Source organism: Ambystoma mexicanum, chromosome 9, assembly GCF_040938575.1.
Source record: "Ambystoma mexicanum isolate Mex_15411 chromosome 9, UKY_AmexF1_1, whole genome shotgun sequence".
In the NCBI taxonomy this organism is placed as follows: Eukaryota; Metazoa; Chordata; class Amphibia; order Caudata; family Ambystomatidae; genus Ambystoma; species Ambystoma mexicanum.
The window spans coordinates 572,568,515-572,584,159 of record NC_090931.1 but is presented as its reverse complement, the minus strand read 5'-3'; the positions used below and the strand labels follow the sequence as shown (position 1 = coordinate 572,584,159).

At 47.0% G+C, this 15,645-nt stretch overlaps 1 non-coding gene across 1 annotated transcript; it reads right to left on the bottom strand.

Annotated features, from left to right (window-relative positions):
• Positions 1 to 11,718: 11,718 nt before the first annotated feature.
• LOC138490580 (U7 small nuclear RNA) lies at positions 11,719 to 11,771 on the bottom strand. Its single transcript, XR_011275524.1, has one exon. It is a non-coding gene; the product is annotated as a U7 small nuclear RNA (small nuclear RNA).
• Positions 11,772 to 15,645: the final 3,874 nt, after the last annotated feature.

Below are 15,645 nucleotides of genomic sequence, written 5' to 3'. Positions count from 1 at the left end.
GCGCAAATTAGGAAAATAAACATATGGCAGGAAGGTATATGCCGTGGGAACAACCCCACGCAGTGTGAAGGACTGTCGGAAGAGATGGTATGACCTGCGACTGCGAGTGAGAAACATCCTGTCTGCCAACTGCAGCCAGGGGCAGATAACAGGTGGTGGACCTGCCTCACCCATGAAGCTGGCAAGGCGGGAGGAGACGTGTAGCTCTGTGATGGATATGGAGGCAATTGAAGGAGTTGGCCATGCAGAGATGCTAGTCCCATCATCGGACGATGACGGTGAGTGACCCTTTGCGCAATACAGAAGCCACCAAACACACCTAATATCCCAAGTACAAAGTTGTACTCCAAAAGGGAAGTAGATGAGAGCAAATACATGGCCCATCAGCCCCACCTAAACACATCCCTAAACCAAACACCACATCCCGGCCACAAAAACACACAAGCAAACCCAATCCCACAAACAAAATGACCACACAAACAACATATGCATGCACACACACACACACACTCATCCCTGTTGTGATGCTGGCATCACCACCGTCCCATTAAATTGCATGCTGCACGCCTCTCCACTCCCGAATACACACTTGATACACAACCAAACAGCACATGGCACACAGCCCCTGAGCCATGGCTACAGTACAGAAGCAACAACACACCTGTAGGCAACCCAACAGACACCATGGACATCATGGCAGCACCACATGGGTGCTAATACAATTCCCCCCAATCCTGCAGGCACCATGTGTGCCCCTCAAACATGCAAAATACGATGCACATGACCCAAATTGTACCAACATCGATACATGCAGGATGTAAGTTCTTCCATGACTGCCTCTCCATCCCCCACAGGCACGGATCTTGACAGCGACGGCAAACATGCCACATCAACAGGGAAGACACCTGCACGCATGGGCAGGGGTGAGGATGACGCCACCAGGCCATCAACCTCTAGGGCTGCAACCCATAAGACAGGCACACCTAAATCACGCACCATTGCCCAACAGGGTGCACACCCCAAGACCAGGACGAGCAGCCACCTGCAACAGTCACACAGGAGCACCATGCTGGAGACACATGTGCCATCAAGGCCCACTTGCAAAAAGGTGCAGTGGCCAGAAAGGTCGGACCAATGAGGAAACTGGCCCCCCAGCAGACACCACTTGCTGATGATGATCCAACCACAGTGGCCAGTGATGTTGAGGGTTTGCATTCAATGGCCACAAATTCCATGGGCGAGCTGGCAGCCTCAGCACAACGTAGCGCTGAGGAGGACGATGGGCCTGGAGCTGAACTCACTGCAGGACCTACCATGTTGGGGATGGCCAACACACCCCTAGCATGCAGGACAAACCACAGTGCTCCCCTGAACATGTGGCTGGTGCCCACAGCTCTGAGGAGGAGATGGCAGTCCAGTTGGACTCAATTTGGGCTGAGGGGGTGTGGGTGTGTTGGGGGGTGGTGGGCGTGGGTGTGCGGGGGTGTTGGGGTGTGGGGCCTGGGTGTGCGGGGGTGTTGGGGGTAGGGGGTAGCGTGCATGGGTGTGCGGGGGTGTTTGGGGGTGGGGGGCATGGGTGTGCAGAGGTGTTGGGGGGTGAGTTGTCTGTAGTGTGATGCAAGTGGAGGGTTAATTCATGTACACAGTTCCATTCCATTAATACACCTGTTGCGTGAAAAAAACTTACTTGACTGCACATTGCTTCTTGAGTGTTTGTCAATGTATTGTTCAAAAGTGACCAGTGCCCAGAGTCCCCCAATCCCAGTGCCCAGTGTCACACTTTACCGGCACCTCTGTGACCCAGTGCATCAAAAATATTGGGCTATCAATGATTGGTTTACAGTACGTCCCTCACGCGCATCACAACATGGCCGATGTGCAGCATCTTCTTCATCATCATCATCTTCACCCAGTGGTGTTTGGTCCATGTCAGGTGGCAGAGGTATGTTGCGCAGGATGCACATGTTGTGCAGCATGGCACATTCCAATACAATCTTGCCCACCTTCTCGGGCCCATAAATGAGTGCCCCACCCGACCTGCTGAGGCAGCGAAACCGTGCCTTCAACAGGCCAAAGGTCTGCTCTATAACCACATGAGTGCGTGTATATGCATGATTGTAGTCCTCTTCGTGCCGGTTCAGTGGATGCCTGACAGGGGTGAGGAGCCACGACTTCAGGGGCTAGTCAGCATCACCTGCATGGCAGCAAAATTAAGTGTGATTGTGACTATTCATGCCATTCCATGTGTGCACTGCCTGTACATTGTTCATGTCCATATGCACTACTTTTCAATTGTTAGCCATTGCCTTCACATCTGCGCATACATCAGGCCTGTGTACTACTCGGCAAGCCATGGTGGAGGGCATGGGTGATGTACACAATTTAGGGACCTTGACATGAGATACACCACTCATCCAGATGAAGTGTGAAGGTCCATGATGTACTCACATGTGAGGGCTGTGTGGCCGGGATGAAATCAAATGCATGTTGAGCACTGTGTGATGCATTTCGGTGATGTAAAACATGATACCCATGGGTTTGACTATCATGCTTTAAAGAAATTGATGATGCCATGCACATGTCTCTCAACACCTTCACCCATTTAACCATGGCACAATGTGATTGGTGGTATGGTCCGCCAGTGTAGGAATACGTCCCTTTTATGATGCAGGGTGTCAACTGGCATGCTGGTAATACCCCTTACCCCCCCACCCCCAATTAACCCCATGGCCCAGGAAGCAGACAGGTTGCATATGCAAGTGACCCCCCCCCCTCAAAATGAACCCCATGGGCCTGTGGTCAGACTTACCCAGCAGTCAGGCATGTCGTGCAGCATGTCGTTCCATGTAGCGGGGGAGTGTGGAGTTCTGCAGCACCATTGCATCATGTGTGGATCCTGGGAATCTGGCACAGCAATGTGTTATCATCTTGCTTGCATTACACACCAAATGGACATTGATGGAGAGGTATTGCTACACCACCTCCACAGCATGCCGGACTACCAACTCCACATGGGTGCAGTCGAGGGCACCAATGACGTTAGGCATGACTGCCAGTGCATGGAATGCAATTTTGGTTTCATTCACCTCCTGTGCAGTCCGTGGTAGGGATATGTAGGCACTTGAGTGCTTTAGGAGTGCATCCAGCACCTGGTTCAGCACACTGGAAAAACATGGCTGCGAGATGCCATGTAGCTGCCCAAATGGGTGCTGGTAGGTGCCTGTGGCCAGGAAGTGGAGCACACTCACTACCTTCAGCACAGGGGGGATAGCGGTGCAGATGTTTATCAGGCTGACCAGGTTATCATTTGGGAGATCCACGATAGTGGTGATGGAGTCCCTGTCCAGGCGGTACAGGGTGTGGATCTGTGCAGGGGTTAGGTTGAATGGACTGGCCCTTATGCGAGGGATTGGTGGCTGCCTGCCAGGAATTACTGTCTGCACTGGTGGCATTTGCTGGGCCAGTCTCACCCTCCTCCTCCTCCTGTGTCTCCTCTTTAATCCCTGGTGTACTGCCTGCTCAAGGAGTAACAGTGCAGGCATGTCCTCCAGCTCCTGTATTGCAACAGCTAGTGGAATCATTTTGGTCTTGTAAGGCTTGTGGTATGTGGGTGTACACCTTTTGTGCTGGGCCAAACTCCATTGCCTCCACCTATGCTGATTGTGTGCACCTGTGGCAGGTCTGAGCACAGCAGATTTGGCATTGCAGGTCGTGATGGCCCGGTCTGGTAAATGATTCCGGTATTGCCTTATCGGTATCGTTATTACCGGACCACCAACATTGTAATGAGGCCCATTGCTCTGAGGGCTGTACAAATGGCAACATGAAAGAACACTCATAGGGCATGGTTCGTGGAATATTTTGTGTGCAGGGACGCGCAAAGTAATTTTCGGCATGAGGAACTTTGCAGAATGTATGCATGTTTTCCAGGAATTGGGCCCATAATGTTGCCTTTGGCATGACACCAGTAAAAAATGCCTTGTCACAATAAGGAAACCTGCCCCCCCTGCCTTCCCCATGTACCTTCCCCATGTAAGAATACTCATCATGTAGCCTTTGCCCTTAATGAGAGTACACAATTCCATGCCACAGTATGAAAGATCTAGGCTGCCAGCCCTATTATAATACCTACAACCTAGCGAGCCCCTCCCTTCATGTAATAACACTCATCAAGATTGTTTTGCTCTGCCCAAAAATTACAGTAAAACATACCATGCCCATGTCAAAAAGTGTTAATGCTCCTGTGCCTCCTTCGGCCCCACTCTAGTATACACATACACACACACACACACACACACACACATTCACCCACCAGCCAAGTACCCATACAACTTCTCTGTCATTCACACAAGCACCCAGGGCATTTACATTCATTCTCACTCAACATGCACTTCTACCCATGCACACCATTCACACTGCATTCCTTCATACAAACGCATTTACAGACACTCCCTTGCATATGCACTCTTACACAGACACCCCTTCACATGCATGCACGCACACATTCATATGTACAATCCTCTCACAAATGCATACACGCAGACATAAATGCTTATTTTCCATTACCTGTTTACCTCCAGACTCGAACAAAATGCCTACTTCGCTACTCTCTAGGCCTCCAGCTGCTGTACTCCACACAAACAGGAACCAGGGAACAGGGAGTGCTTCCTTGTTCCCGGCATACCCTAAGGAGCCGGAGAGCAAATCTTGCTAGCTTGTTCTTAAATCCTTTTTCATTCTGATGTAAGAGTGTTAGTGTGATAGAAGAGGATAATGGTGTTCATAAACATTATTGAACAAAATATCACTTTAAATTGCAGTATTTTAGCAGTAGGTCTCTGATGGACGGATATCATGCAGCAGAGTAAAAGGTTCAAAACGATATGTTAACAAGTAGTTTTATTCACCCATCAGAGGCTACCTGTGGGGCGACCTTTAGTTTTCTTAAGGGCAGGACTTAAGATAGTTTTGAAACCATCAATATAAGGATTCTACCATAAACACGCTTCTTGAAATTAATATGTCATATTCTTCTAATAACTCCATGTTTCTCAGCTGTTCATAAAGCAGTTATGCCCTCTAGTTTTCCAGGATATGGCTTTAAATTGGTTAATATAATTGCTGGGAATGAGCCAATTATTTTTTTGTAGAGCACTAAGGAGTGTGGATCAATCTGTGTCACCCCCACCCCTAAAATGCAGGGAATGTTTCATGTTTACATGCTCCACCATCCTATTGCAACACTTCCCCCAGCTACACGTGATCCTTTTTGTATTTCACACCTCTTATATCATTAAGAGATTTTCCAGCCAATTACAGTAGAAGCAAGACATTGGGCCTCATTACGACCCTGGCGGACAGCCGTGCCTGTAGTACAGGCACGGTTGCCGCCGGAGTCGTTTTTTTTCCAGTGCCCTGGAATGGGCAATTACTGGGGTATTCCAACCCCAGCGGACCCGATAATTGCCCATTCCAGGGTGGCAGAAAAAATGTGTCCTCATTCCCATTTGAGCCCCATAGGGCTCAATGGGAATGGGGAAGCCGCATGCACCGGCAAATGGTGCTGGTGCATGCGGCATGCTGTGCTTGTGGGTGCCGCTCTGCCCACCAGGTCCGACCTGGTGGGCAGAAAGGCACCCGCAAGGACAACTCATAGTTTGCCAGTCCGGGAACTACAGTACTGGCAAGCTTACTGGTACCGTAGTTCCTGGACCGGCACACTTGTAATGAAGCCCATTGTTTACATTCAAGTGTTCCACCGCCATCCCATGGACAAACGTCCTCCACCCAGGGCCATGCAGAAAGAACTGTAGGCAGGCTACAAACTTGGGGCTTCAGACACAAAGGCCAGACATTACCTCCACGTCCATCTTCCTCGTCTCAGTACTTACCTTTGAGGCCCGCTTGCCTTACAGGAATGCCTCTTTCTTCTGGAGGTATCGAACCTCCCAAGTACCCCCAATCCAGTGTTAAAAGAATTTCAGGAACCATTGATATCTTCTCAGTGCGGGGTTCTCGGGAACCACAGCAGCAGGCTTCCCTCATCCCTCTTCCACCAGAGCAGAGGAAGGGCACTAAGGTTGACGTGCTCTTGGATGCCCTGAGGTGCGAGGAGGTCCAATTGAGCAAAAACGTGCATGCTAGGAGCTAGGTTGGTGATTATGCTCTGGAGCCCCCTGTGGGGGTCCTGATTGTGCACCCCCTCAGTGACCACAGTAGGTCCTGGGGCTGCAGGGAAGCCGTACCTGGGGCCCACAAGGTAAGGAGGTCAGGAAGGGGGGACTGTATAGAAGGAGGCAGCCACTGGGGGGACATTTTTTGGAGACAGAGGCACCAATGATGGGTACGGACATTCTCTGTAATGATTGGAGATGAGGCTCCTGGGGGTTCCATGGTTACTGCATCTCCACCTGCAAGCAAAGGCCCTGCGCTCTTTGCCGACAGCAATTGAGGCTGGAGAGGTAGTGTGCGCTGGAGTGGTTCTTCCTTTCTTCAGGGGAGTGGCTAAAGATGGCACATTGTATTACAGGCCCTCATTGGCTTGACAATCCTCCAGAAAAAAAAGGTTTAGCTGTCCATTGGGAGAAAATAAGTCCAGGTTATATAGCACAAAAGGATTGCAATTTAATTTATGAATGTTAGAGAAAGAACATAGATTATTTATCCCAGGGGGACGACAGGCTACATGAAGCACACCATCCTCCTTTTCCTTGTTAGACACTTCTTCAGGCTCATCCCCAGGGCCCTCAGATTCTGATGGGGAGGCAGAAGGAATGAACTGTTAGGGGGCCAGTTATGGGCTCAGAAACTAAATCAGACAATATGAACTCACTCGCAAGTAAGGTCTCTGGTTGGTTTCTGACGTTAACAATGTAACATCCTTCAGAAATGGGAGGACCCTTACCATGTCCCTCTTTATGGCCAAGTGATATCCGTGGAATGACTTTTCTCCTGGAAGCAGCTAATATTTAGGATGGTCTAGTCAGGCAGTTGTGCGGGATTGCATGGATGTTCTGACCCTTTGCCTAATGTATATGGATAGCCAAAACTGTTTGGGAGGCTTTTAGTAGGTGCGTAAAGCTTTAGAGGATGGTTTGGACTGTCTTCCTATTCTGGTGGATATGCAAGAGTAGGTGGAATATTTCAGAATTTGCTCAGGATAGGGTTCGGGGTGCAGCCCAGGTTCAGGCATAGATCGGCTGGATGGAACCTAGAGCAGCAGCAGGCCTCTCCCGAACCTCCTCCAGTGGGATGGCGATAGGGCCAAAACAATGGTATGCTCTTGGACCATCTGCAGGGCAAGAGAGGTCCAATGGATTGGAAATGCACGTGTCTGGGACTGGGCCCAGGCATTGAGTCATACACCATGAGTTTCATATGCTCTTTTAAGATTGAGAGTGTAATTGTGTGATTGCATGATCTATATTATTACTACTGTGTTATAATTGATGATGTTTTGCATTGATTCATATTTTTAAAATTTTTGAGATTGTAAATATGCTTTTGCCTATTAAAGTTCTAATAATCATTTTAGTGAGGGATCTTATTTGCAACATCTTAGAGTATTACCTTTTTGGTTTCTACGCTATCCTCGGCTGGAACGGCAAGCAGCGTGAATAGAAACTTCATCCCCATAGTTCCTTACTTCAGTCGCGACCCAAACGCGTCATTTCAGCCTGACACAGGTCATAACTGACTTGTGTCAGCGCGAGTCAGTTGTTTCATATGCTCTTTTAAGATTGAGAGTGTAATTGCGTGATTGCATGATCTATATTATTACTACTGTGTTATGATTGATGATGTTTAGCATTGGTTCATATTTTTAAAAGTTTTTGAGAGAGATTTTAAATATTTATTAGCCTAATAAGAATCTAACACTCATTTTAGTGAGGGATCTTATTTGAAACATCTTAGAGTATTACCTTTTTGGTTTCTACGCTACCCTCGGATCGAACAACAAGCAGCGTGAACAGAAACTTCATCCCCCATAGTTCCTTATTCAGTCGCGACCCGAACGCATCATTTCGGCCCGACACAGCCCATAACTCAGTCGTGTCAGCGCGAGTCAGTTGTTTCATATGCTCTTTGAAGATTGAGAGTGTAATTGCGTGATTGCATGATTTACATTATCACTACTGTGTTATGATTGATGTTGCTTATCATTGGTTCATATTTTTTCAATTTTTGAGATTTTAAATATATTTCAGCCTAATAACATTCCAACACTCATTTTAGTGAGGGAGCTTATTTTCAACACCTTAGAGTATTACCTTTTGGGTTTCTAAGCTATCCTCGGCTCGAACGCCAAGCGGCCTGAAAATAAACTTCATCCCCCATAGTTCCTTCTTCAATCGTGGCCCGAATGGATCATTTCGGCCCGACACGGGCTATAACTGACTCGCGTCAGCGCGAGTCAGTTGTTTCATACGTTATTTTAAGATTGAGGGTGCAATTGCGTGATTGCATGATCTATATTATTACTACTGTGTTATGATTGATGATGTTTAGCATTGATTCATATTTTTAAAATATGCGCAAAGGTGCCTCATGTGCGAAGGGGCACGCAAAGTCCTTCTCGCCGTGCACACTTTGCGTGGTCTATGCACACTCTTCTATGAATCAGGACCTTAATGTTATTTCTTGTTTCCTTATGCCAATGTAATCCAATAATGGTTTGTTTAACATATTTTCTCCCAATCAGGAGTACTGTAATATGTCACGTGTGTCATCAATTTCAAAGCCGGGGTGTGTAGTGATCTTTCTTTTTGCAGAAAGAGGAAGTTGCGCTGTATTTTTCCTGGCCCTGTTGGGCTACAGGTAGGTTTCTCTTTCTAGATACTGTTACAATATAAAAATTATTTTTTGTAACTAGTACCAATGACAACATACAGAGGAGAGGTCTTCATAAGAAATCTGAGAGGACTTCTGTGTGTTGTCAGTGGTACTGCACAGCTACACAAAATAATGCCATGCAGTGCAGCACCAGTGACAACAGAGGTCTTGTAAAGAAATCTGAGAGGGCCTTTGTATATTGGCAGTTGTACTGCACCTCTACAAACATGCCATACAGAGGCCCTCATAACGAGGGCCTCTGTACGTTATTAGCGGTACTGCACATCTCCAAAAAATAATGCAAACGACCTACCCAACACTCAGACCACAAACGTTTTTCCAATAATTTTTTGGAGAGGTGCCATCCCACTGACAACAAATGTCCTAATAGGAAATCTCAGATTTCTTATGCGACATCCGCATGCCATTATTTTTTTGAGAGGTGCAGTACCAATGACAACATACAGAGGTCCTTATAAAAATCTTTGAGGACCTCTATATGCTGTCAGTGGTACTGCACATCTCCAAAAAATGATGCTGGTAAAACAATGTTATGCAAGGATTATTTTTGGGGAGGTGGAGTAGCATTGACCACAGAGGTGCGCATGTCTGTGTTACTGCACCTCTCCAAAAAATAATGGCATGCCGATGTCTCATAAGAAATCTGAGATTTCTTATTAGGACCTTTGTATGTTGTCAGTGGGATGGCCCTCTCCAAAAAATGCCTGTAATGAATGAATGCTCAAATCCCGGCATTTTCATATGTGCCTTACGTTTTCATTATTGGAAAAATGTTGTGATCTGAGTATGTTGGGTAGGTCGTTCAAGCATATCTGTCTCTGTTGCAGGGCAGAAATTAAAAATAGCATCACAGGATCATGAATGACCTAGATATGCATTGTGCATTCCCCTGCTCCCGCTCGAAACATGATTTATGCGCATTTCAAAGCACACCCTGTTTCTAAAATTGGGATTCACTTTAAAATGGGTAGAAATGCCCTTTCTCCTGCTTTATGCAATTGCTTACAACGTGGGCAAAAGGGTATCAGAATGTGTTCATCTATGACTATGAAGAAATGTCAGATTTCGTTTGAGCACATCTACACCAGGGCGATTATTAGCTCCATTGAGAGCAAAACTACAATATAGGACCACTGCGACCAGGCTGCAATTATACATACAACCAACAGATGTACTCCCCACTTGTGCTGTTTCTCCTTTGTCCCTTTTGCTGTCCCTCCTCCCCCTTTGTGCTGTCCTTCTTCACCTCTTGCGCGGCCCCGCCTCACCCCTTGCACAGATGATCTGTCCCTTTTTGCACTGTCCCTATGTCCCTCCTGAGCTGTCACTCCTTTCCCCGTGCACTGGTGCTCCTTCTCCTGTGGGCTGTCACTCTGTTCCCCGGAGGCTTAGAAAGGGTAGGGCCTGAGTGCACAAGGCCCACTCAAAATATGTACATGCACATTCAGCAGCACTGTGTGGGCATGTACAGATTTTAATATCACTGTGGTGGGTTCAACTACATTAGCTACAGGCCCCACTTGTTAGGCAATCCTGGCTACTTCTCTGCTGTGCCCCATGCACTGTCACTCCTTCCCCTTTGTGCTGTTGCTCCTTCCCATTGTGCTGTTGCCCATTCCCCATTGCGCTGTCACTCCTTCCCCCACTTGCTCTGTCACCCTTTTCCCCCCAGTTGCACGACCAGCCTCAGCGCCAAATAGCCCATCACAAACTAAAGGGCCTTTGAAAGGAAAAAAAAGAAAATTGCTTTCCACACTACGGTAGGGAGTAGGGGCGGAGCCCCACACAGCACATTGGCGCCATGAGCGCCCTTCTGGCTCCGCCCCCCTACCTATCACAGGCAGCAGGAGCCAATGCAGACCCTCAGCGTACCTAGGGGCTCGCCTCTGTGACCTAATCTGCTTCGTGCAAGCGCACTGTGCACAGCCTATGTGCACACTGTGCGCACACAGAGCAGATTACATCACTGAGGCAAGCACCCAGGTTTGCTGAGGGTCAAATACCCTGTGACTGAGCAGAAAGCAATGATCACTGAGTCAGCTTCACAGGCTCCTTCATCGTTGCCTTTGCCAAATGAATTCTAGTATTTGTAGTTTGGGATGTCAACATACATTCTGAAATGGACGGTGCTGGTTTGAAAAAATATTTTTAACATTTCCTTTGATCGGAGTCCAATTGGCAGCTCTGCCCCTTCTGAACTCTGTCTCCCTCCTCCAAACTCCGCCCCCACACCGGCCCTTGTGGGATCCCCCTCCAAATTGTTATATTTGGAGAAACACTTTTGTTTGGAAAGATTTGTTTCTATCATGGAGGCTGTTGCCAATAAAGTAATGGGACGAGGATGGAGGGATGTGGAGGTAATGTGAGTCACACCTACTCTGACTCACCACCAAAGGAAACTACTGAATAAAAACCTGCTGCTGCAGAGGAGTTTCCTTTCTGAGATGGCTGCACAAGCCTAATGTTCAATAAGCATTCTTTCTAGGTTACCCTTGTGCAATCAGCTTATACTGGAGGCACGTTTATTTATTTATTGTGCATTTGTTATGCGCTTAAACAAGTAAATCGTGTTTCAAAACGCCCACAGGGCAACCGGGAGGGAGCATGGGCTAGAAAAACAACTGTGAAACTCGTCAAGTTATGAAACTTGACGGCATAAGGCAGTAGCTGCATTTCACGTTAGTCGCTCATTTTATTTAATCACGTAAAAAATTTTCAACGTTTTTAAATAAACTTCCTCACTAGTATTGTCAACACCTTTACAATCACGAAACACCAACTACCATTATGCTCGGCAAAACGACATAACTGTATTACCAGTTTTGTAAAGGAAGTTAATCTAAAATCTCTCATTAAACAACATTAGACGACTCCCCACAATGGGGGAACCTACTAGACAAATAGTAAAAGAGCTACTCAGTGCTTCAAGAAAAGAAGTGAGACAGTTATTCATTACAAAAAAGACACATAGCACTATTAGGGCGACATTATAGCCTTCGCTCCAAGCGCCAAGTAGACACATTCAGAACTCCCGGAGCCATGCAAATCGTGTATAGCAAGACTTTGAGCTATACAACTCTTAAAAGTGAAGGAAAAGGCAAAGAAGTCATATACAAAATCAATATGAAGGTTCAGTGGTTTTGCACAGGATTATGGGTATGCATCTGATTGACATCCAAGGCGCTTCCGGCTAGAGAAGTGCCCCTCTCCCTTATTCTACATGTTCAGTTCTCACTATTGAGGCGATAGTGTGACTGTAATCTCCTGTTTCTTCCTGTATTCAGAATGACTTTCGTTACAAGTTGTACGTTGCAGTGAAATTGCTTGCGAGGCAGAACTGTAGCCTGTGGGTGCTGTGAAATCTCTTACGTGGAAAACTTGCAAGTGCCAGGCTATTATGCAAAGTTTGGCGGATGCCTGCACTGCCTAAAGAGTGTATTCGCCAGCTTCCTGCTAGTGCGAGGAAGAGGAGCTCCTCATGCCTCCCCTGCAGGGCTGTAAGTGGCGTAAGAAATAGAGGGGGTGAGGGGGTGGGGATAATTTTGGGGTGCGGCTTTCAGGATGGGCGTGGCATGAAAAGTACACAAACAAATATATAAATGTATGTAAGCATTTATATATTTGTATGCATACCTTACTATGCTTTGTGTACTATGCAAGCCCTCTTTTATAAACATAGACATATGTTACATATGTCAATGTTTATCAAAAGGGGCTTGAAAAGTATGCAAACCATAGTAAGGTACACACATAAATATATAAATGCTTACATTTATATATTTGTTTGTGTGCCTTATTATGGCTTGTGGTTTGTCTACTTCAAGATTGCTTGAAAAGTTCACACACCATAGTAAGGTTCACACACAACTATGTAGCATTTATAAATGTGTGTGCGTACCTTATGGTTTGCATACTTTTCAAACCATCTTTTTTAAACATTCTCTGTTTATAAATTGTGGCTTAAAACGTACATAATTCAATCCATCTTTTATAAATCTTTGCTGAAGAACAAAGTCAGAGGCGTCTTTGTCCGTTGGAAAAGCTTTATAAAAGATGGCTTGAATTGTGTACTTTTCAAGCCATCTTTTATAAACACAGAAATATGGCACTGCGTCCTCGGGTTCGCTGAGGGTCAAAGATGCAGCAGTGACCTCGGGAGGGGGTGGGGAAACAAAGTACAGTAATTTCCTCTGGTGACTCCTCGCGTGAGGGGTCGCCAGAAGAAGTTACAGTGACTGACAGAAGTGCCAGCTTGCCTGACTTAATGGCGGGAGCATCTCCAGTCGTGGCTGCAGCCGTGGTGGGGTAATGTGTCCCGCTGTCGTATTGTGGGACTGGGGGCCATGGTAGGGCCCCGGCTCAGCCCCACCTTTTGGAGGCTGTTGCGGCCTTTCCCCAGCTGGCCCCGGCCCCCTTAAAGCACTGCTCCCCAGCCCTCCTGCCCCCCTACCCTGAGCAGCAGGAGCGGAAAAGTGTAAGGGGACCATCAGAAAGTCAGAGTGCAGCACCCCTGCACTGTCCCATCCCTTGCTGGCTTCCCTTCTCATGCTGTCAACAGCAGCAGGAGTAGTAAGGAGTTGCGTAGGATTAGGACATGTATCAGTGCTCCAATGCTTTCCTGCCTTTAGCATTTAAGAGGGGTGCACTGAGGGGGGACCCCTCTTCTGCAAACCACCTTTATAAAGAAGAGGAGGCGACACAGGCGAGTGTGAGCGAGTTTAGGAGTAAGTGCAGCAGTGGGACTGGGCAGTTCCATGGCAGCTGATGGCAACCCTTGGCAGAGGAGTTTGAACATGTGTGGACATTTGATGGCAATCTTTGGCAATCCGGAAGGTACCCGAAACATAATGGCAATCCTTGGCGATGGGACAATGACCTGGTAAGTTGCTGATCATCCTTGGCAATGGCGCAAGCAGTTGAATGCAATCCTTGTTGAGGTTGCTGCGTATCTGGGCACTTGTTGCGAAGGGGGCATGCTTCTTGGCATTTTAGGGTAGGAGGTTAGGGAAGCAAATACCAAAGCAGTTCATTGGGATGCTTGGCAGTGGGACACACCCCTATCCCTTTGATGGCAAACCCTGGCAATGGGGCAAGTACCTGGGCATTTGATTATCTTTGGCAAAGCCGGCATTGCCCTTCATGAATCAGAACAGGTAGCAGTAAACTATTGTATACATTCAGAGAAATAGCAGCAGTCAGTTAAAATACTCAACTTTTCATCCGTAAATTACCTATTCTTAATTACTTCCATCTAGCTATTATTCATTTTTTGGAGGATCTTATTGGATCAGTTAACTCTATTTCCCTGTTTGTTTCCTCATATCTGTATATTCAATCTATTTGCAACGTCCCAAACAATTAAAAATAAGACACAGTCTACTATGGTCACTTAAAGTGGAAGTAATGATACTGATTTTTTTTGTCATTGAGTGTAAAAACCCTGTTGTAAATATATAATCTTAGTTGATTCTAATTTTCCCCAGGTATGACATTAAGCATTATTAGGTTCCAATTACATAGTAACTCTGACCGCGTTCTTCCAGCTTCATTAACAATTTGTTTCAAAGTTGCATCAGGGATTTCTAGTTCATCCTTCATCCATTTGTACTAATTGCCAGTAGTGTAGGTAGGATTGTCTAACAAGTGGGACATAAAGCTAACGGAGATGAGCCCACCTCAAAGGCGAGCCTGCAGAGGGCAAGGGTGTTTGTTCTGCCTCAGGCCCAAAGCACAGCAGCGACCAAGCATAGCAAGGGAGCAGAACCAACCAATGGGGTTCTCCTCCCAGAGACCTTGTTTTTTTTAAATAATGGGCTAAATGGTGGATTTCACAGTACACTTACAGCAACAAATTAGGCCCAAAGGAACACAGTTTACAATATGTTTGTAGGGTAAGTCATTAAAAAATCCATTCCATGCCAAGTCACCAACACTGGAAATTAGCATGTGCACCTATATATGCCAGTACTTGGACATAAGAACATACCCCTGCTTGATTTACCCGTAATGCAATTAATAACACTATGACAATACATGTTCATGCTGGCGCTGCCAATATATGCCATGTTGCATTTGCCCCTAACACCAGTAAAACATAAATCCCAAGTCACAGTAAGAACACATTGCCCTGAAGGCTGTAGAAATGGCCCCATGTAAGAACACTGATAGGGCATGATTCATGGAATATTTTGTGTGCAGGGACGCGCAAAGTAATTTTCGGCACAAGGAACTTTGTAGAATTTATGCACGTTTTCCAGGAATTGGACCCATTATGTTGGCTTTGGCTATGACACCAGTAAAAAATGCCATGTCACAATAAGGAAACCTGCATGTGGCAGGGCCTTCAGGTCCCTCGGGTGCGGCGCTGCTCCTGGTCCCCCTGCGGGGCTTGGGGTCCCGGTTGAGCGGGATTGCCTAGCTCGGGTCTTTGCTGGACTCCGGACCGCAGCGTGGGCATTGTGTCCCGGGTCCGGCTGGGCCCGGTGGAAGGTAAGGAGAGGGGAGGGGGCCCTGTGCTGGCTGTTTTTCTCATCTCCTTCTGGTATGGCCTTCTTGGCATCCCATTCATGCCGGCTCCTTGGTGTGCCTTACGGAGGCAGGTGACTCGCCCGGTTGTGTTTTGCAAGTTTGTAGGCCGCGCGAGTACATCGCGGCCTGGGTCCTGCAGGACCCGGGATGCGGTAAGGGGTTGGGGGCTTTGTGAATGTTTGTGCCCTGATTCTCCTGCCATTTGGGCTGTGCAACGACATGCCTCCTGTTTGATGCAGCGTTGCCTAGGGGATTGTTTTTTTT